This window comes from Scyliorhinus torazame, chromosome 10 (assembly GCF_047496885.1).
Source record: "Scyliorhinus torazame isolate Kashiwa2021f chromosome 10, sScyTor2.1, whole genome shotgun sequence".
NCBI classification, from domain to species: domain Eukaryota; kingdom Metazoa; phylum Chordata; class Chondrichthyes; order Carcharhiniformes; family Scyliorhinidae; genus Scyliorhinus; species Scyliorhinus torazame.
The window spans coordinates 166,290,747-166,311,042 of NC_092716.1; the positions used below are offsets into that span (position 1 = coordinate 166,290,747).

The 20,296-nt window shown below is 47.7% G+C and overlaps 1 protein-coding gene and 1 long non-coding RNA gene across 4 annotated transcripts in view; one reads left to right on the top strand and one right to left on the bottom strand.

The window, feature by feature from the left end:
• The window catches only part of slc25a22a (solute carrier family 25 member 22a), a 286,820-nt gene that overhangs the window by 192,469 nt on the left and 74,055 nt on the right, over nt 1-20,296 (top strand). Inside the window, exon 1 of one of the 3 annotated variants that reach the window (XM_072518920.1) lies at nt 14,572-14,595. The exons of the other annotated variants lie outside the window; for them this stretch is intronic. The gene's annotated coding sequence lies outside the window, so the exon portion shown is untranslated. Of the gene's footprint in view, nt 1-14,571; nt 14,596-20,296 lie in introns of those variants that run through there. 3 annotated transcript variants of the gene reach the window in all.
• LOC140431024 (uncharacterized) overlaps nt 1-20,296 on the bottom strand; it is an 81,064-nt gene that overhangs the window by 37,214 nt on the left and 23,554 nt on the right. The gene's annotated exons all lie outside the window — the stretch shown is intronic.

Here is a 20,296-nt window from a genome sequence, read left to right on the forward strand (position 1 = left end):
CCACACCCTCAGGGAGACCAAGTATCCGATGGTTCTTCCTTCGCGCTCCGTTTTCTAGGACCTCGATCCTTTCAGTGCACTTTTTATGAAGTGCCTCGCGCGTCTGAGTCTTAACCGCCAGGCCCAGGATCTCGTCCTCAATATCTGTCACCTTCTGCTCCACCACGCGAAGCTCTGTCTCCTGGGTCTTTAATGTCTCCTTGAGCCCCTCAATTGCCTGTAGCATCGGCGTCAGCACCTCCCTCTTCAGCAGCTCCACGCACCGTCTCACGATTTCATCATGCTCAGGCCCCCATGTCGCCTGCTCTTTCTCCGCCGCCATCTTGAACTCCTCTCCCTCTGACCTTTTGGTCGATGATTCCTCGGGCTGCAGCCGCCGCCGCCGTTTTTTTCCTCCTTCGTTTGGGGGGGGACTCCCTTCTCCCACACCCCACACCGGGCTGGGTTGACAAAAAATTCCCCGTTGGGGCTCTTAAAAGAGCCCGAAGGTCCGTCGGAGCTGGAGCCGCCGAAACGTGCGGCTAGCTCGGCATCACCGCAACCGGAAGTCCTGTATATTTTAATCTTTTGACAGACCATTGACCCTTGACTACAATTTTGGGGATGTGTAAAGGTATACCTTCTTTGGCACCTAGTAGATTGCAAAGATAGCCATTGATATTGTTGGCAACACTTTTGGTATCCAGTATCGTAAGTCCGAGCAGCATGCAAATGCTGATGCTTTGTCACGATTGTTGTTACAAGTCGAGCATGATCCAGAAGGAAATTCTGTCAATATTTTGTATTTCTCACTCATGGATAGTGTACCTGTGACTTCATTTCAAATTCATAGATAGCCAAGAACTAATTCAGTGAGAGACAAGATAATGGACTTGGTCCAAAAAGGAACACTGTCAGACATTCACAGGTAAAATCCAGACCTGAAGTCCTACATGACACAAAAACTTGAGTTGACTGTACAGAATGGAGTTCTATAATGGGGAGTCTGTGCAATTATTCCTCCATGCTTACACAGTAGAATCCTTGACCAACTGCATGAGGGACATCCTGATGTGGTGGGGATGAAGGAATTGGCACCCAGTTATTTTAGTGCAAAACTAAGGAACACTCCACCAATACAACCATTGTGGGTGGCACAGTGACGCAGTGGTTAGCACTGCAGCCTCAGCATGCTATGGACCCAGGTTTGATTCCGGCACCGGGTCCTTGTGGAATTTGCACATTCTCCCCATGTCTGCGTGGGCCCCACACCCACAACCCAATGATGTGCAGAGTAGGTGGATTGGCCACGTTAAATTGCCCCTTAACTGGAAAAGAATAATTGGGTACTCTGAATTTTAAAAAAAAACAATCCAACCATTGCATCTGTGGGAATGGCCGACTCAGCCCATGGCAGAGAATTCACATTGATTATGCTGGTCCACTGGAGGAACACAGTTCTTAATAAGTATAAGAACTAGAAGCAAGAGTAGGCCATCTGGTCCCTTGAGCCTGCTCAGCCATTCAGTAAGATCATGGCTGATCTTTTTGCAGATTCAGCTCCACTTACCCACTCGCTCACCGTGACCTTTTATTCCTTTACTGTTCAAAAATCTATCTACCTTTGCCTTAAAAACATTCAATGAGGTAGCCTCAACTGCTTCACTGATCAGGGAATTCCACATATTCACGACCCTTTGGGTGAAGAATTCCTCCTCAACTCAGTCCTAAACCTGCTCCCCCTTATTTTGAAGCTATGCCCCCTAGTTTTAGTTTCAGCTGCCAGTGGAAACAACCTCACTGCTTCTATCCTATCTATTCCCCTATTTGTTTCCATAAAATCCCCCCTCAATCTTCTAAATTCCAGTGAGTATAGTCTCAGTCAACTGGGTCTCTCCTCATCAGGGCAGCACGGTAGCACAGTGGTTCGCACAATTGCTACACAGCCCCATGGTCCCAGGTTCGATTCCTGGCTTGGGTCACTGTCTGTGCGGAGTCTGCACGTTCTCCCCGTGTGTGTGAGTTTCCTCCGGGTGCTCTGGTTTCCTCCCACAGTCCAAAGACGTGCAGGTTTGGTGGATTGGCTATGATAAATTACCTTTCGTGCCCAAAAAAGGTTAGGTGGGGTTGCTGGGTTGTGGGGATAGGGTGGAGGCATGGGCTTAAGTGGGGTGCTCTTTCCTAAAGGCCAGTGCAGACTCGATGGGCCAAATCGCCGCCTCCTGCAGTGTAAATTCTAAAATTCTATGATTGGCTAATACGCTGAACTCTGAAATCAACCTGTGAATCTCCTCTGCACACCCTCCAGTGTCAGTACATCCTTTCTCAAGTAAGGAGACCAAAACTGTACACAGTACTCCAGATGTGGCCTCACCGGCACCCTATACAGCTGCAATATAACCTCCCTGCTTTTAAACTCCATCCCCCTAGCAATGAAGGACAAATTTCCATTTGCTTTCTTAATTATTTGCTGCACCTGCAAACCAACTTTTTGCCTTTCATGCACAAGGACACCCAGGTTCCTCTGCACAGCAGAATGCTGCAATTTTTTACCATTCTTAGTGATTGTGGACACACATTTGAAATGACCAGAAGTTGTGAAAGTGAAGTCAACAACGACTGAGCATAGCATTGAAAAACTAGACTAAATATTCGCAAGATTTGGAACACCAGAGCAAATTGTCAATGATCATGTTAAACAGTTTACTTTGAGGGAGTTTGAGGACTACTTGAAAAGGTGGCACGGTGGCACAGTGATTAATATGACTGCCTCATAGCGCCAGGTTTGATTCCAGCCTTGGTGACTGTCTGTGTGGAGTTTGCAAGTTCTTCCCGTGTCTGCGTGGGTTTCTTTCACGTGCTCCAGTTTCCCCCCTCAGTCCAAAGATGTGCAGGTTAGGTGAGGTTACAGGAATAGGGTGGGGGAGTGGGCCTGGGTTGGGATGGCCTTTCGAACGACAGTTTCAGACCCAATGGGCTGAATTTCCTCCTTCTACACTGTCGGGATTCTATGGGAAAAGGGATGATGTAATCCATATTAAGTCAGCTCCATATCATCCAGCAACAAATGAATAGATTGAATGTTTTGTGCAATCATTAAAGCATTCAATCAAAGCATTGAAGGACCGGGGAACATTATTAAGAAGAGTAAACACATTTCTAATATTGTATCGGAACACTGTACATGCTGCCATACAAAGTTCACCGGCAATGCTGATGTTCAAGAGGAAACTACAAACACAGTTTGATTTGGTAGCTTCACCTGATACTTCAGAGAATGTCATACAACAACAACAAACACAAATTGCTGGGAGGGAGGAAATCTCTAAAAAATGAGTATTAACCCAAGGAGAGAGAGTGCTAGCTAGGAGTTACACCACCATATGAGAAATAGGTACAGCTATGTCCTCGCAAAGACAAGTCCAATATCATACACCATACAGACGGATGATGAAAGAGTTTGGCGACGTCATACTGATCAGTTACTTGCTGCACAAAATGAGTTTGCAGAAATATCTCAAATGGTTCTACCTTTAGGGGATCTAGAGAGCTACACGTTGGAAAGAGACCAGAGACAGTGATGAATTGAAGATTCTGTTTCTGAGGACATTTTCCTGCCTATAGTGACAGATACTGAAATCTTATTGAATTGTATATGTGTATATAAATAACCTATCAGGGGATCTGTTCTATAAATGTTAATTGTTGTCATTGCACTAATGAAGTAAGAAGGGAGAGACGTTATGTATCTGTAAATGCATTCTTGCTGGTTCTGCATCATGTGATGTATAGTGACGCAGTAGAGAGTTTGTTGCGGGCTTTGAGCACGTCATATTGATTGATTGTATTGAGTAACAGCCTTAATAAATCTCTCATTGTAATTTACAAGAATCCAGAGTGGGGGCACCTCCATACCTTTACTCTTTGCGACAACAAAGAAATATAACAACATCTAAATCTGGCCAGCGAGAACGGAAGGGGTGCCAGCAATATTGCCCTCAAACTGGTCCCTTTACGTGAGGCCGCCTCCATCCGCCCAAACGCTGACTACTCCTCCATGCCAACTTCCTAACCATTGCAATGTTTGCTGCCCAATAGACATTTTGCAAGTTTGGTAAAGCTAAACCACACCACCCTCGCCAATCCCACTCCCAAGCCCGGAGTGCCGTAGCCATCCAAATGAAACTCAAAATTATCCCACTAACCTTCTTAAAAAAGGGACATCCAGGGGTGGCCATGGAGTAAGTGGTCAGGTATTTGGTGGCTCACGCACAAGGGGGTTTCTTTTTGGCCATCTTCCATGTGCACTGGGTGTACCCCTGGATTGATTTTTGTTGTGTTGGATGTGACTTTGCTGGCGGGGGTGGCCAACTCTTGAGTATTCAGCGATTGTGGTTTCCGATTACGCGCCAAACTGAGTCGATTTGTGGATTTTGGGGGGGCATGTCTGTGTGTGTCCGAGACTGAGGAGCTCTGGCAGGGGTTCTCGGATGTGATGCCCGAGGTGCTGGGTGTGGAGGTGGCGATATTTGGTGTTGGGAGACCCAGGGGGTGAGAGAGGCCGATGTTTTGGCCTTTGCCTCCCTGATAACCCGGAGCCTGATTTTTCTAGGGTGGCGGGACACAGAGCCACTGAAAGCAGGAGTGTGGGTTAGTGACCTGGCAGAATTCCTGAGGCTAGAGAAGGTCATTGTCACAATGAGGGGGTCGGCAGAGGGGTGGAAGCTGTTTACTGATTTCTTTAAGAAGGATTGAGGGGTCAGCAAAGTGATGGGGGGGAGCGGTAAAGGAATTACCGCACCAAATTCAACTTAAGCAGCTGAGCCCAACTCCGCGCCACTTGTACCCCAAGATAAAGAAAACTAGCCCATACCAACCAAAGTGGCAGCCCCCAAAATCCCTCTCCTGTCCCCAGGCATTAATTGGGAATATCACATTTTTCCCCATGTTGAGCTTATACCCCGAAAAGAGACCAAACTGCCCCCAACTCCCCATGATCCTGTCACAACTCCCGACCGGGTCCAAAATATACAACAGGAGATGATCCGCATACAAAGAAACCCGATGCTCCCCGCCCCATCCACTCAATACCCCTCCACCCTCTCGAGACCTAAGCGCCATTGCCAAGGGCTCAATCACAAGGGCAAATAGCAGGGGAGAGCAGACATCCCTGCCTCATCCGCCAGTGCAACCCAGTCCGAGCTGACCTTGTTAGTCCGAACACTCGCCTGAGGCGCCTTATACAACAGCCGAACCCAGTCCTCAAACCCCTGCCCAAACTGCCCCAGCACCTCAAATAAATACACCCACTCCACCAGATTGAAAGCTTTCTCCACATCCATCGCTGTAACAACCTCTACTTCACGGCCCTCCGAGGGCATCATAATGATATTCAATAACCTCCGGACATTCGTCTGGTCCTCCTCTATCGCCCCCAGCACATGATCCTCTATTCGCCAGTACCTTTGCCAGCAGCTTTGCTCTACATTCAACAGCGAAATCGGCCGGTACGACCCACACTGCTCCGGATCTTTGTCTTTCTTTAAAATGAGCGACATTGAAGTTTGAGACAACATTGGGGGGGAGCTCGCGCCTCACCATCAACCCATTCTACGTCTCGACAACCAGGGCCCCCAGCTCCAACCCAAATTTATTTTCGAACTCCGCTGGGAACTCATCCGCACTCGTGGGGGGGGGCCTCCCTCGTCTGCATCGACCTCACGCAATCCATTACCTCCCTCAGCCTGATCGGGGGCCCCCATCCCTGCACCTTTTCCACCACTCTTGGGAACTCTAGGCCATCCAAAAATTGCCACATACCCTCATCCCCCACCGGAGGCTCTGAGCTATAACATTTCCGGTAAACAGCCTCAAAAATCCCATTCACCTCCTCCGGTTCCTTTACCACCGTATCCTCGCATCTCTCATTCTCCTAATTTCCTTTGCTGCCACCGCCTGCCTCCTCAACCGATGTGCAAACATCCTGCTGACTTTCTCCCATTTCATATATTGCCCCCCTGCCCTGCTCAGATGTCCCACCACCATTCCCGTGGATACAAGGTCACACTCCATCTGGAGCTTCTGTCTCTTCTTCAAGAGGGGCTGGTTTAGCACAGGGCTAAATCACTGGCTTTTAAAGCAGCCCAAGGCGGGCTAGCAGCACGGTTCAATTCCCGTACCAGCCTCTCCAAACAGGCGCCGGAATGTGGCGACTAGGGGCTTTTCACAGTAACTTCATTTGGAGCCTACTTGTGACAATAAGTGATTTTCATTTCATTTTCATTTCAAGAGCATCTCCTTCAAGAGTACCTCCTGCCAACCCTCAGATTGGACTCCACCAACCTCAATCTCTCAACCCGCTCCACCCTCTCCTTCCTATCTTCTCGCAAACCTCCTTATCCATCAATAAACCCACGTGAAACCTCCACTATGGCCATTGCCGATCCTCCTTTGCCACCCACAAATCCACACAATGTGGCGCATTGTCAGAAACCACGATCGCCAAATACTCTGGTCCAATCACTCCCCGCCAATAGCGCCTTGTCCAGGACAAAGAAATGAATCCAGGAATACACCCGGTGGATGTGCGAGTAGTGCGGAAATTCCTTCGCCCTTGACCTCAAAGCGCCATGGGTCTGCCCCTCCCATGCGCTCCATAAATGTCAACAGCCGCTTCAAAAACTCCACATTGTCCTAATTTGGGACATACACATTCATCAACCCCATCCAACCTCTCATTCACCATCACAAATCTACCCCCAGGGTCTGTCACTATACTACCCAACTCCAAAGCCACCCTCTTATTGATCAACACCGCCACCCTGCTCATCTTCATATCCAACTCCGAATGAAATATCTGCCCCACCCACGCATTCCTCAACCCCGGCTGGTTCCCCACCTTCAAATGCATCTCCTGAAGAAACACCACGTCCTACTTCAAAGACCTCAAATGAGCAAAAACGCAAGACTTAATCGGCCCATTCAACCCCCAAACCGTTCCACGTAATCAATCAGGTCGGGGGCCACACAAACTCCGCACACGTCAGCATCACCCTCCTCCCCCTCCCATAAACAAAGAAGCACCTCCTCACCCACCTGTCACAAATCGTTCCCCCACTGCACTGCCGTTAACTAACCTGCCTGATAGGATGGTGGCCCCAACTCGAGGCAACTGATTGCCCTCCTCTTTTCCCTCTCACAATCCTCACCCGCAATTTCCCCAAAACAGTTAAACATACTTACCTAATCCACACCCAACCATGGTAAATTCAACAATCCGTCCGGCATACACACACTCATTCGCCATACTGGCATCTCCAAAGTTCAGTGTCCTCACAAACCTCCCAGTCCATGCCCCCTCATAAAATTACCCGTCTCCTCCAGCATATCAAAATAAAAATATCTGGGTCACTGTCTGTGGGGAGTTTGCGCATTCTCCACATTTTTGCGTGGGATTCGCCCCCACAACCCAAAGATGTGCAGGTTAGGTGGATTGGCCATGCTAAATTGCCCCTTAATTGGAAAGAATGAATTGGGTTCTCTAAATTTATTTTTAAAAATAAAACCTATTAAGTTGCACACACAGAAAAATGGAGTGTGATCAAAGGAGGTTACCATGTCTCTGAGCTGAGATATGTCAGGCTTCACCTAATTTATTTTGCAGGAATCTCCTATATAAAGGATATAGCTGGGTTCCAGTAGGTGGAAAGAAAGCTTACCAAGATGGTCGGAACGCGTGGTAGTGGCAAACTGAAGAATGAAATATGGGTGTATCGCCAAAGAATTGCAACTCTTTTTGAGGAAGAGATTATTAAAGGGAGCAATTAATAAGGCTTAGGGTATGGATGAAATAGATAGCTCTGATATACATCTACCTCCCTCCTCAATCAAAACCTGTGGAGGCAACTGTCCTCCACCATTGCTACGTAGTTCTGTGTGGATCTTTTGAAACTATTAGCAGCAAAATAACCTGTGATCAGTCATATTTGTGTCATCTGATATCTTTGATATTCACATTTGTTGTCCTTGATACTTTGAAATCCTGTAAAAGAGAAGCAATTCTCAAAGCATGCAGTGTATTTGAGAGCAAACAAAATGGTGCAGCTTTAAAGCAGCACATCTGAATAAGCGAGAACATTGAAGAACTGGACAAGCAGATATTTCAATAGATTGGCAGTTAACAACTTACAAAGAACAAGAACAAAGAACAAAGAAATGTACAGCACAGGAACAGGCCCTTCGGCCCTCCAAGCCCGTGCCGACCATGTTGCCCGACTAAACTACAATCTTCTACACATCCTGGGTCCGCATCCCTCTATTCCCATCCTATTCATGTATTTGTCAAGATGCCCTTTAAATGTCACTATCGTCCCTGCTTCCACCACCTCCTCCGGTAGCGAGTTCCAGGCACCCACTACCCTCTGCGTAAAAAACTTGCCTCGTACATCTACTCTAAACCTTGCCCCTCTCATCTTAAACCTATGCCCCCTAGTAATTGACCCCTCTACCCTGGGGAAAAGCCTCTGACTATCCACTCTGTCTGTGCCCCTCATAATTTTGTATACCTCTATCAGGTCTCCCCTCAACCTCCTTCGTTCCAGTGAGAACAAACCGAGTTCATTCAACCGCTCCTCATAGCTAATGCCCTCCATACCAGGCAACATTCTGGTAAATCTCTTCTGCACCCTCTCTAAAGCCTCCACATTCTTCTGGTAGTGTGGCGACCAGAATTGAACACTATACTCCAAGTGTGGCCTAACTAAGATTCTATACAGCTGCAACATGACTTGCCAATTCTTATACTCAATGCCCCGGCCAATGAAGGCAAGCATGCCGTATGCCTTCTTGACTACCTTCTCCACCTGTGTTGCCCCTTTCAATGACCTGTGGACCTGTACTCCTAGATCTCTTTGACTTTCAATACTCTTGAGGGCTCTACCATTCACTGTATATTCCCTACCTGCATTAGACCTTCCAAAATGCATTACCTCACATTTGTCCGGATTAAACTCCATCTGCCATCTCTCCGCCCAAGTCTCCAAACAATCTAAATCCTGCTGTATCCTCTGACAGTCCTCATCGCTATCCGCAATTCCACCAACCTTTGTGTCGTCTGCAAACTTACTAATCAGACCAGTTTCATTTTCCTCCAAATCATTTATATATACTACAAAGAGCAAAGGTCCCAGCACTGATCCCTGTGGAACACCACTGGTCACAGCCCTCCAATTAGAAAAGCATCCTTCCATTGCTAATCTCTGCCTTCTATGACCTAGCCAGTTCTGTATCCACCTTGCCAGCTCACCCCTGATCCCGTGTGACTTCACCTTTTGTACTAGTCTACCATGAGGGACCTTGTCAAAGGCCTTACTGAAGTCCATATAGACAACATCCACTGCCCTACCTGCATCAATCATCTTTGTGACCGCCTCGAAAAACTCTATCAAGTTAGTGAGACACGACCTTCCCTTCACAAAACCGTTCTGCCTCTCACTAATACGTCCATTTGCTTCCAAATGGGAGTAGATCCTGTCTCGAAGAATTCTCTCCAGTAATTTCCCTACCACTGAGGTAAGGCTCAGCGGCCTGTAGTTCCCGGGATTATCCTTGCTACCCTTCTTAAACAGAGGAACAACATTGGCTATTCTCCAGTCCTCCGGGACATCCCCTGAAGACAGTGAGGATCCAAAGATTTCTGTCAAGGCCTCAGCAATTTCCTCTCCAGCCTCCCTCAGTATTCTGGGGTAGATCCCATCAGGCCCTGAGGACTTATCTACTTAATATTTTTTAAGACACCCAACACCTCGTCTTTTTGGATCTCAATGTGACCCAGGCTATCTACACACCCTTCTCCAGACTCAACATCTACCAATTTCTTCTCTTTGGTGAATACTGATGCAAAGTATTCATTTAGTACCTCGCCCATTTCCTCTGGCTCCACACATAAATTTCCTTGCCTATCCTTCAGTGGGACAACCCTTTCCCTGGCTACCCTCTTGCTTTTTATGTACGTGTAAAAAGCCTTGGGATTTTCCTTAACCCTATTTGCCAATGACTTTTCGTGACCCCTTCTAGCCCTCCTGACTCCTTGCTTAAGTTCCTTCCTACTTTCCTTATATTCGACGCAGGCTTCATCTGTTCCCAGCCTTTTAGCCCTGGCAAATGCCTCCTTTTTCTTTTTGACGAGGCCTACAATATCTCTCGTTATCCAAGGTTCCCGAAAATTGCCGTATTTATCCTTCTTCCTCACAGGAACATGCCGGTCCTGAATTCCTTTCAACTGCCACTTGAAAGCCTCCCACATGTCAGATGTTGATTTGCCCTCAAACATCCGCCCCCAATCTATGTTCTTCAGTTCCTGCCTAATATTGTTATAATTAGCCATCCCCCAATTTAGCACATTCATCCTAGGGCCACTCTTATCCTTGTCCACCAGTACTTTAAAACTTACTGAATTGTGGTCACTGTTACCGAAATGCTCCCCTACTGAAACATCTACCACCAGGTCCAGTACCGCCCCTTCCCTAGTTGGACTGTCTACATATTGTTTTAAGAAGCCCTCCTGGATACTCCTTACAAACTCCGCCCCGTCTAAGCCCCTGGCACTAAGTGAGTCCCAGTCAATATTGGGGAAGTTGAAGTCTCCCATCACCACAACCCTGTTGTTTTTACTCTTTTCCAGAATCTGTCTACCTATCTGCTCCTCTATCTCCCGCTGGCTGTTGGGAGGCCTGTAGTAAACCCCCAACATTGTGACTGCACCCTTCTTATTCCTGATCTCTACCCATATAGCCTCACTGCCCTCTGAGGTGTCCTCCCGCAGTACAGCTGTGATATTCTCCCGAACCAGTAGCGCAACTCCGCCACCCCTTTTACATCCCCCTCTATCCCGCCTGAAACATCTAAATCCTGGAACGTTTAGCTGCCAATCCTGCCCTTCCCTCAACCAGGTCTCTGTAATGGCAACAACATCATAGTTCCAAGTACTAATCCAAGCTCTAAGTTCATCTGCCTTACCCGTAATACTTCTTGCATTAAAACATATGCACTTCAGGCCACCAGACCCGCTGTGTTCAGCAACTTCTCCCTGTTTGCTCTGCCTCAGAGCCACACTGTCCCTATTCCCTAGTTCTCCCTCAATGCTCTCACCTTCTGACCTATTGCTCCCGTGCCCACCCCCCTGCCATACTAGCTTAAACCCTCCCGTGTGACACTCGCAAACCTCGCGGCCAAGATATTTATGCCTCTCCGGTTTAAATGCAACCCGTCCTTCTTATACAGGTCACACCTGCCCCGGAAGAGCTCCCAGTGGTCCAGATAACGGAAACCCTCCCTCCTACACCAGCTGTTTAGCCACGTGTTTAGCTGCTCTATCTTCCTATTTCTAGCCTCACTGGCACGTGGCACAGGGAGTAATCCCGAGATTACAACCCTCGAGGTCCTGTCTTTTAACTTTCTGCCTAGCTCCCTGAACTCCTGCTGCAGGACCTCATGCCCCTTCCTGCCTATGTCGTTAGTACCAATATGTACAACGACCTCTGCCTGTTTGTCCTCCCCCTTCAGGATGCCCTCTACCCGTTCGGAGACATCCTGGACCCTGGCACCAGGGAGGCAACATACCATCCTGGAGTCTCTTTCACGTCCACAGAAGCGCCTATCTGTGCCCCTGACTATAGAGTCCCCTATTACTATTACTCTTCTGCACTTTGACCCTCCCTTCTGAACATCAGAGCCAGCCGTGATGCCACTGCTCTGGCTGCTGCTGTTTTCCCCTGATAGGCTATCCCCCCCCGACAGTATCCAAAGAGGTATACCTGTTCGAGAGGGGGACAACCACAGGGGATTCCTTCACTGACTGCCTGCCCTTTCTGGTGGTCACCCATTTCTCTGCCTGCACCTTGGGTGTGACCACATTTACATAACTGCGATCTATGACGCTTTCCGCCACCTTACATGTATTAAATTTAATTGGGGAATGAAGCTCTCGAACATTTCTGTGAAAAAGAGCAAGGAACTGGGTGGCAGTTTTGTATAGTTTGTTAATGGAATGGACATTTTCTGATTCCAGCTCAGCAGCTCCAGCTGGCAGTCTGGATGGAATTCACTGCCTATTTAAAATGGTGGACTTAAACAGCAAATGGCAGAGGCTTTATTCACCTTGGATTGTTCATCCGATGTCTATCAATACAGCTGCGTCTAATTAAGGTTGAACCCGATGACCTTTTTTTGTTTGTTGGTTTGTCCTTGCGCTGTGGAAGAATACATGAAGGCCGAATTTACTGAAAATCATAGAATTCCTACATTATAGAAGGAGGCCATTTGGCCCATTGAGCCTGCACCCACTCTAGGGGCGCGATTCTCCGAGGCTGCGCCGGTTGGGAGAATCGCCGGCCGCGCCATTATATCGCGCGACGCCGTCCCGCCATTCTCCCAACCGGCAAGAACGGCCCCGTCGAGTTCTGCGCCGCGCCAGCCGGAGAATCACCTGAGACACTCACAACGGCGATTCTCCGGTACCCCCGCTATTCTCCGGCCCGGATGGGCCGAGCGGCCGCTCCGACGCGACAGGTTCCCGCCGGCGCCATCCACACCTGGTCGCTGCCAGCGGTAACTGTGCGGGAACGCTGGAGGGGCGGCCTGTGGGGAGGGGAGGGGGGTTCCTTCACCGGGGGGGGGGGGGGGGGGACCGCGATCGGGGTCCACCGATCGGCGGGCCGACCTCTCTAAAGGAGGACCTCCTTTCCTCCGCCGCCCCGCAAGATCCATCCGGCATCTTCTTGCGGGGCGGCCTTGGGGACGACGGCAACCGTGCATGCGCAGGTGACTTCATTTACGCAACGCCAGCCGTGTCATTTACGCGGCGCTGCTTTTTACGCGGTGCCAAGGCCCCAGCGCGCATAAAATACGAGACCCCGCTCCTAGCCCCCGGGGGCAGGAGAATAGGGGTAGGGGGCTGGGAGCGGGCTCCGATGCCGGAGTGAAACACTCCTGTTTTCACTCCGGCGTCGGGACTTTGTCTCCCCTTGGGAGAATCGCGCCCTAGGAAAGAGTACCTACCTAGGCCCACACCTCCACCCTATCTCTGTAACCCAGTAACCGCACCTAACCTTTTTGTACACTAAGGGGCAATTTAACATGACCAGTCCGCCTAACCTGCACATCTTTGGACTGGGAGGAAACCGGAGCAACCGGAGGAAACCCACGCAGACACGGGAAGAAAGTGCAAACTCTACAGAGACAGTCACCCAAGGCCAGAATTGATGTCCTAGTTGATGACAGAAGAGTCAACTATGTTATGAAGTTCGGATGTTAGCAGGTTCCTATCCCTGGAAGATAATAGTGAATCAATTTGGTTTTTATTTTTTACCAAAAATAAAACTCACTGCTCGTACCCCTATTCATTTTCCAGTGCTAAGCCACAAATTACGATATTGATCGATTGAATTCCGATTCACAGCTTGCCGTGTTTCAGCTTGAACTCGTATATTCTGCTAGTTGGTATCATTACCACCACACATCCATACCAGTTATTGTCGCAAGTACACTGTGAAAAAGGTTATATTTTTAATGAACAACCAAGGTGAAGGAACAGGCCTATATAGAGAAAACAAAGTGAAGTTGTGTGATTAGATGATGTTCGGCTTGGATTTTGAGATCCTGACAATTTCGGGAAAGGTTGAGTGAAGGTTGCATGACAACAAAGTGGGAATGAAATGCAGAAAAATGTGTATAGATCGTGAATTTGGAGCATGGAAGGAAGTGGATAGAAATTTCAATGATATACTGAAGTACTGACCACCGTAATTGGAGGGTGAGTTGAAAGCAAGAAAGGTTGCAACAACGGGAGAGGTTAGAAGTCAGGGGGCTTGTCCACCAAATGACATGCTTATTTCTCCATATCCAAGAAAATAAAAGAGGAAACCAAGATTCTTAGAGGCAGCTTTAGCTGTGATGTGATTCAATGCAATATAATTTAAATATGTGCCTTTATGTATGAAAAAATACTTGCACTCTAAAAGGTGCTGACTTAGTTACAAGAAATCAACACACCCTTTAGCACATAATGTAAGTTTCCTAGTCCACAAATTTGATCTTTGGAGCGTGGAACACTTTATACTCAAGCCCACTTCTATCTTTGCCCAACAAATGTATACTTGTTACTTTTTATTAAGAGTCACTTTAGGGTCTGCTTCCTCCTCCCCACTTGCCTCCAGTCTGACATTAATTGTAGTACTTCCTCTGTTCTTCCCCTTGACCGCAGCTGAGTTCAGCGCTAACTCAACACAGACTTAGCCGGAACCTTCTCTGTCTGTACAATTTTGTATTCCATTGGGTGGTGTCCTCCACATCACATATCGACAGAACTTCTGTATCAGTTTCTAATCATTTTTGAAGCTAGTCATTGCTTATAATCTTTTTTTGGTAAAATTTATGTTTTATTCTGTAGTTGAGCTATTTGAAGGTCCTTGTGAGATTTTATATGAATATGCGAGTAGGAAATGTATACAGAGCTGTTGTAAAGGACATCGTAAAATGTAGATGTGAAAATACCTTATTTGTTTTCTTTCAGAGGACGAGAAAATATGGGCACTCAAAAGACCAGTGCCACTTTTAATGGTATGGTAAATGCATATAACGAAAGAACTTGTTGTAATTTCCTTTTTGGGGGGAGAATGGGAATGTTGAATAAATGCTTTTTGTATGGAGTGATGAAGGGACAATTTTGGAGAAGGCGCATTTTCATACTAACTGGTATTATGCATGGAACTCACTCACATTTTTCCAGGTTGATGGTCTTAAATGTTTTCAGTTATTTAAAGCCTATGCATAAAGTTTGCTTTTTAAAAAAAAAAAAAGTTCATCTCTGAGTTGCAACATTATGGACTGTTGCATTGACAGAAGATATTTTAATACTTTATTTTGTTTTAATACTTTGTTTATAAAAAATCATTCAGTGGTAAGGTTGCATTTATTGCACGTTGCAAGTTGTTTTGCTCAGGTGGTGGGCTGCCTTTTTGTTGAACTGCTTCAAAACATCCTTGTGGTGAGGTTTAGGTAGGGAGACCATGACATTGACCCAGTAATGTTGAAGGACAAGTGATGTATGTCTACGTCAAGATGGCACATTGCTTTGAAATGGCTTCAATATCCTCTCTCAAGTCACACATCATCCAATGGTTCACTGTGACTAACATCTCTGAATTGTTGAAGCGCAGGCACACATTTTATCTGTAAGAACCATTATCCAGAAGCTGGACAATCAGCCCTCTGCTGATCACATGATATGGTGATTCAATCTTTTGGAAGAGCATTACTTTTTGATCTGACCTAATTACATTGCAAATTTATTTTCTTCAATCCAAAATTAAATGAAAATCACTTATTGTCACAAGTAGGCTTCAAATGAAGTTACTGTGAAAAGTCCCTAGTCGCCACATTCCGGCGCCTGTTCGGGGAGGCTGGGTACGGGAATTGAACCGTGCTGCTGGCCTGCCTTGATCTGCTTTCAAAGCCAGCGATTAAGCCCTGTGCTAAACCAGCCCCTTATTGGATAAAGATCTAAGTATCAGAATGTCACCGATAAAGGGAGATACTTTTTTTTTTTAAATGAACACAGATCAGATGGAATATAATGGAGCTGATCATGTGACAGTGTATAATGATTTGTGTAATAGAACAAAAAAAAATACAGCACAGGAACAGGCCCTTCGGCCCTCCAGGCCTGCGCCGACCATGCTTCCCGTCTAAACTAAAATCTTCTACACTTTCAGGGTCTATATCTCTCTATTCCCATCCTATTCATGTATTTGTCAAGATGCCCCTTAAACGTCACTACCATCCCTGCTTCCACCACCCCCTCCGGCAGCGAGTTCCAGGCACCCACTACCCTCTGTGTAAAAACACTTACCTTGTACATCTCCTCTAAACCTTGCCCCTCGCACCTTAAACCTATGCCCTGTAATAATTGACCCCTCTACCCTGGGAAAAAGTCTCTGACTATCCACTCTGTCTATGCCCCTCATAATTTTGTAGATCTCTATCAGGTCGCCCCTCAACCTCCTTCGTTCCAGTGAGAACAAACCAAGTTTATTCAACCTCTCCTCATAGCTAATGCCCTCCATACCAGGCAACATTCTGGTAAATCTCTTCTGCACCCTCTCTAAAGCCTCCACTTCCTTCTGGTAGTGTGGCGACCAGAATTGAACACTATACTCCAAGTGTGGCCTAACTAAGGTTCTATACAGCTGCAACATGACTTGGCAATTCTTATACTCAATGCCCCGGCCAATGAAGGCAAGCATGCCGTATGCCTTCTTGACTACCTTCTCCACCTGTCTTTCCCCTTTCAGTGACCTGTGGACCTGTACACCTAGATCTCTCTGACTGTCAATACTCTTGAGGGTTCTACCATTCACTGTATATTCCCTACCTGTATTAGACCTTCCAGAATGCATTACCTCACATTTTGTCCGGATTAAACGCCATCTGCCATCTCGCCGCCCATGTCTCCAAACAATCTAAATCCTGCTGTATCCTCTGACAGTCCTCATCGCTATCCACAATTCCATCAACCTTTGTGTCACCCGCAAACTTACTAATCAGACCAGTTATATTTTCCTCCAAATCATTTATATATACTACGAACAGCAAAGGTCCCAGCACTGATCCCTGCGGAACCACCACTAGTCACAGCCCTCCAATCAGAAAAGCACCCTTCCATTGCTACTCTCTGCCTTCTATGACCTAGCCAGTTCTGTATCCATCTTGCCAGCTCACCTCTGATCCCATGTGCCTTCATCTTTTGTACAAGTCTGCCATGAGGGGCCTTGTCAAAGGCAAAAATGTAAGGATGTACACTCTTAATTACTTTCTCCCCAGTCTTGTCATGTGTCATGTGGCCAGTCTGAAAATTGGCTTTCAGGCCTTACCAATGCCTCTTCATAAAAGCAAATTACTGCGGATGCTGGAATCTGAAACGAAAGAGAAAATGCTGGAAAATCACAGCAAGTCAGGCAGCATCTGTAGGGAGAGAAAAGAGCTAGTGTTTCGAGTCCAATGACTCTTTGTCAAAGCTAACAGACAGCGAAAGTGGGAAATATTTATACTGTGGAGTGAGAATGAAAGATGAGTCATAGCCACAGAAACCCAGGGAAACCGGTTGCTAATGGCCACAGAAACCAAGGGGAAAGAGTGCTAATGGCAGTTCCCCAGAGAGGACAAAAGATGTGAAAGACCATACAGCAGAGATACTAACATCAGAGGATGAACTGTAGATGTGGGGGGAGGGGAAGGGGGAAGCAAATATGAGAACGGTGAAGGAAAGGTGGATAAGATTGTGGGGGGAGGGGGGGGGGAATTAAATGTATATTAAGAAAGAAAGAAATGGTAAAAGACAGTTAAAATGAAATGAAAACAAATGGGTCGAGGTGGGGTAGAGCTGATCATCTGAAGTTGTTGAATTCGATGTTCAGGCCGGAAGGCTGTAGCGTGCCTAACCGAAAGTTGAGATGTTGTTCCTCCAGTTTGCGTTGCGCTTCACTGGAACATTGCAGCAGGCCAAGAACAGACATGTGGGCATGGGAGCAGCAGGGTCTTTTGTTAAAATGGCAAGCAACAGGAAGGTCAATGTCCTGAATGTGCACAGACCGAAGATGCTCAGCAAAGCGATCACCCAGTCTGCATTTGGTCTCTCTGATATCGAGGAGACCAAATTGGGAGCAGCGAATGCAGTAGACCAAATTGGAAGAGATGCAAGGGAAACGCTGCTTAACCTGGAATGAGTGATTTGGACCTGTGATATTAAGCATGGAAGAGGTAAAGGGGCAGGTGTTACACCTTCTGCGATTGCATGGGAAGGTGCCATGGGTGATGGGAGAGGTACTGGGTATGGTGGAGGAGTGGACTCGATTGTCTCGGAGGGGACGGTCTCTGCGGAATGCTGACAGGGAGTGAAGGGAAGATGTGTTTGGTGGTGGCATCACGCTGGAGTTGGTGAAAATGGCGGAGGATTATGCTTTGTATACGGAGGCTGGTGGGATGAAATGTGCGAACGAGGGGGACTCTATCCTTGTTCTGGGAGGGAGTGGAGGGGGCGAGGGTAATGGCGTGGGACATGGACCGCACACTGTTGAGGGCCCGGTCCACAACTGTAGGTGGGAAATCGCGGTTGAGGAACAAGGAACACATTTTTGAAGCACCATTTTGGAAAGTGGCATCATCGGAACAGATGCGACTGAGGCGAAGGAGTTGAGAGAAACGGATGGAGTCCTTACAGGGTGTAGGGTGCCAAGAGCTGTAGTCGAGATAGCTGTGGGAGTCAGTGGGCTTGTAGTGGATATTAGTTGATAGTCTATTGCCGGGAATGGAGACCGAAAGATCAAGGAAGGGAAGTGTCTGAGATGGACCAGATGAAAGTGATGGTGGGGTGGAAACTGGAAGCGAAGTTGGTGAATTTTTCCAGGTCCGGGCGAGAGCATGACGTGGCACCAAAATAGTCATCAAAGTATCGGTAAAGGAATTGTGGGAGGGGGCCCGGTTAGGCCTGGAACAAGGAATGACCCACATACCCCATAAAAAGGCAAGTGTAGCTAGGACCCATGCGGGTACCCATTGCTGCACCTTTGATTTGGAGAAAGTGAGATGAGTTAAAGGAGAAGTTGTTGAGAGATAGAACGAGTTCAGCCAGGCGGAGGAGAGTGGTGGTGGATGGGAATTGTCCGGACCTCTTTTCGAGAAAGAAGCAAAGAGCTCTCAGGCCATCCTGGTGTGGGATGGAGGTGTAGAGAGATTGCACATCCATGATGAATAGAATGCGGTTAGAGCCCGCGAACTGGAAGCTGTCAATATGACGCAGTGAATCAGAGGAATCCCGGATGTAGGTGGGGAGGGAATGGGCCAGAGGAGCGAGGATGGAGTCAAGATAAGAGGAAATAAGTTCGGTGGGGCAGGAGCATGCTGACACAATGGGCCTGCCGGGACAGTCCTTTTTGTGGATTTTGGGAAGTAGGTAAAAGCGGGCTGTCCGGGGTTGGGAGACTAAGGTTGGAAGCTGTAGGGGGAAGACATCCGGAGGAAATGCGGTCGCTAACGGTATTGGAGATAATGGCTTGATGTTCAGTGGTCTGGTCATGGTCCAGGGGGAGTTAAGAGGAAGTATCTAAGGGTTGGTACTCAGCCTCTCCGAGGTAGAGGTCAGGGCGTCAGCTGACAACAGCACCCCTTTTGTCGACAGGTTTGATGACAAAGTCAGGGTTAGACCTGACGGAGTGAAGAGCAGAAAGTTCGGAAGGAGAGAGGTTGGAATGGGTGAGGGGGGCAGAAAAATTAAGACGGCCAATGTCCCGTCGACAGTTCTCAATGAAAAGATCGAGGGCAGGTAATTGTCCCGTCGGGGGGGGGGGGTTCCACTTGGAGGCAGAATGTTGGTGGCACATGAAAGGATCAGTGGAACGGGGGGAGGATTCTTGCCCAAAGAAGTGGGCACGGAGACGAAGGCGGCGAAAGAAGAGTTCAACATCATGTTTAGCACGGAATTCATTGAGGTGGGGACGTAAGGGTACAAAGCTGAGTCCTTTGCTGAGAACAGCACGCTCAGCCTCCGAGAGGGAAAGGTCGGAGGGTATGGTGAGCATGTGGCAAGGGCTGGGGTTGGGAGAAATGGGATACGAGGGATTGGGATTGGTGGAGGGCCTGGGATGGGCAGTGGTATTCATACTGGGAGAAATGGGGTATGAGGGATTGGGACTGGTGGAGGGCCTAGGATAGGCTGTGGTGTTGATGAGTTGTTGAAGCTTGCGTTCCTTACCATCTGTAAGAAACAGGAAAAGATTCTTGTTAAGACGTCGAATGATGCAAAGGATGAAATGAAAATGGGGACAGGGACAGCTTTGAGAGAGAGTAAGACGGTGCTGCTGGAGAGAGATGTCGAGTGTCTTCATGTGGTGGTGCATGGCACTGAGTATGGCTTTCAGGATGCGGCGAGAGCAGCCGTTGGAAGAATGTTGTATATCCTGGAGGTACCTGTAATCCTGGAGGCTACATGCAGGGTGAAATTTAAGTTGAAATCCCCGTGGGGTAAGTCGGAGACGAAGACGGTCACTGAGGAAGGAAATATGGCTGTGGAAGCAAGTCTTGGTAAATACCTTGTCCAACACTAAGAGAGAAATGGAAAGCAGTGAAGTTGGATAGTGAGGGAGGGACTTACGGAAATCCTGTCGGAGAGAAGAGCAGTGCTTCTTCAGGGTAGGCATTCCTGGAAGAGAGGTGGCAGTGAGTTAACCACTGGATAAAAACAAATTACTGCGGATGCTGGAATCTG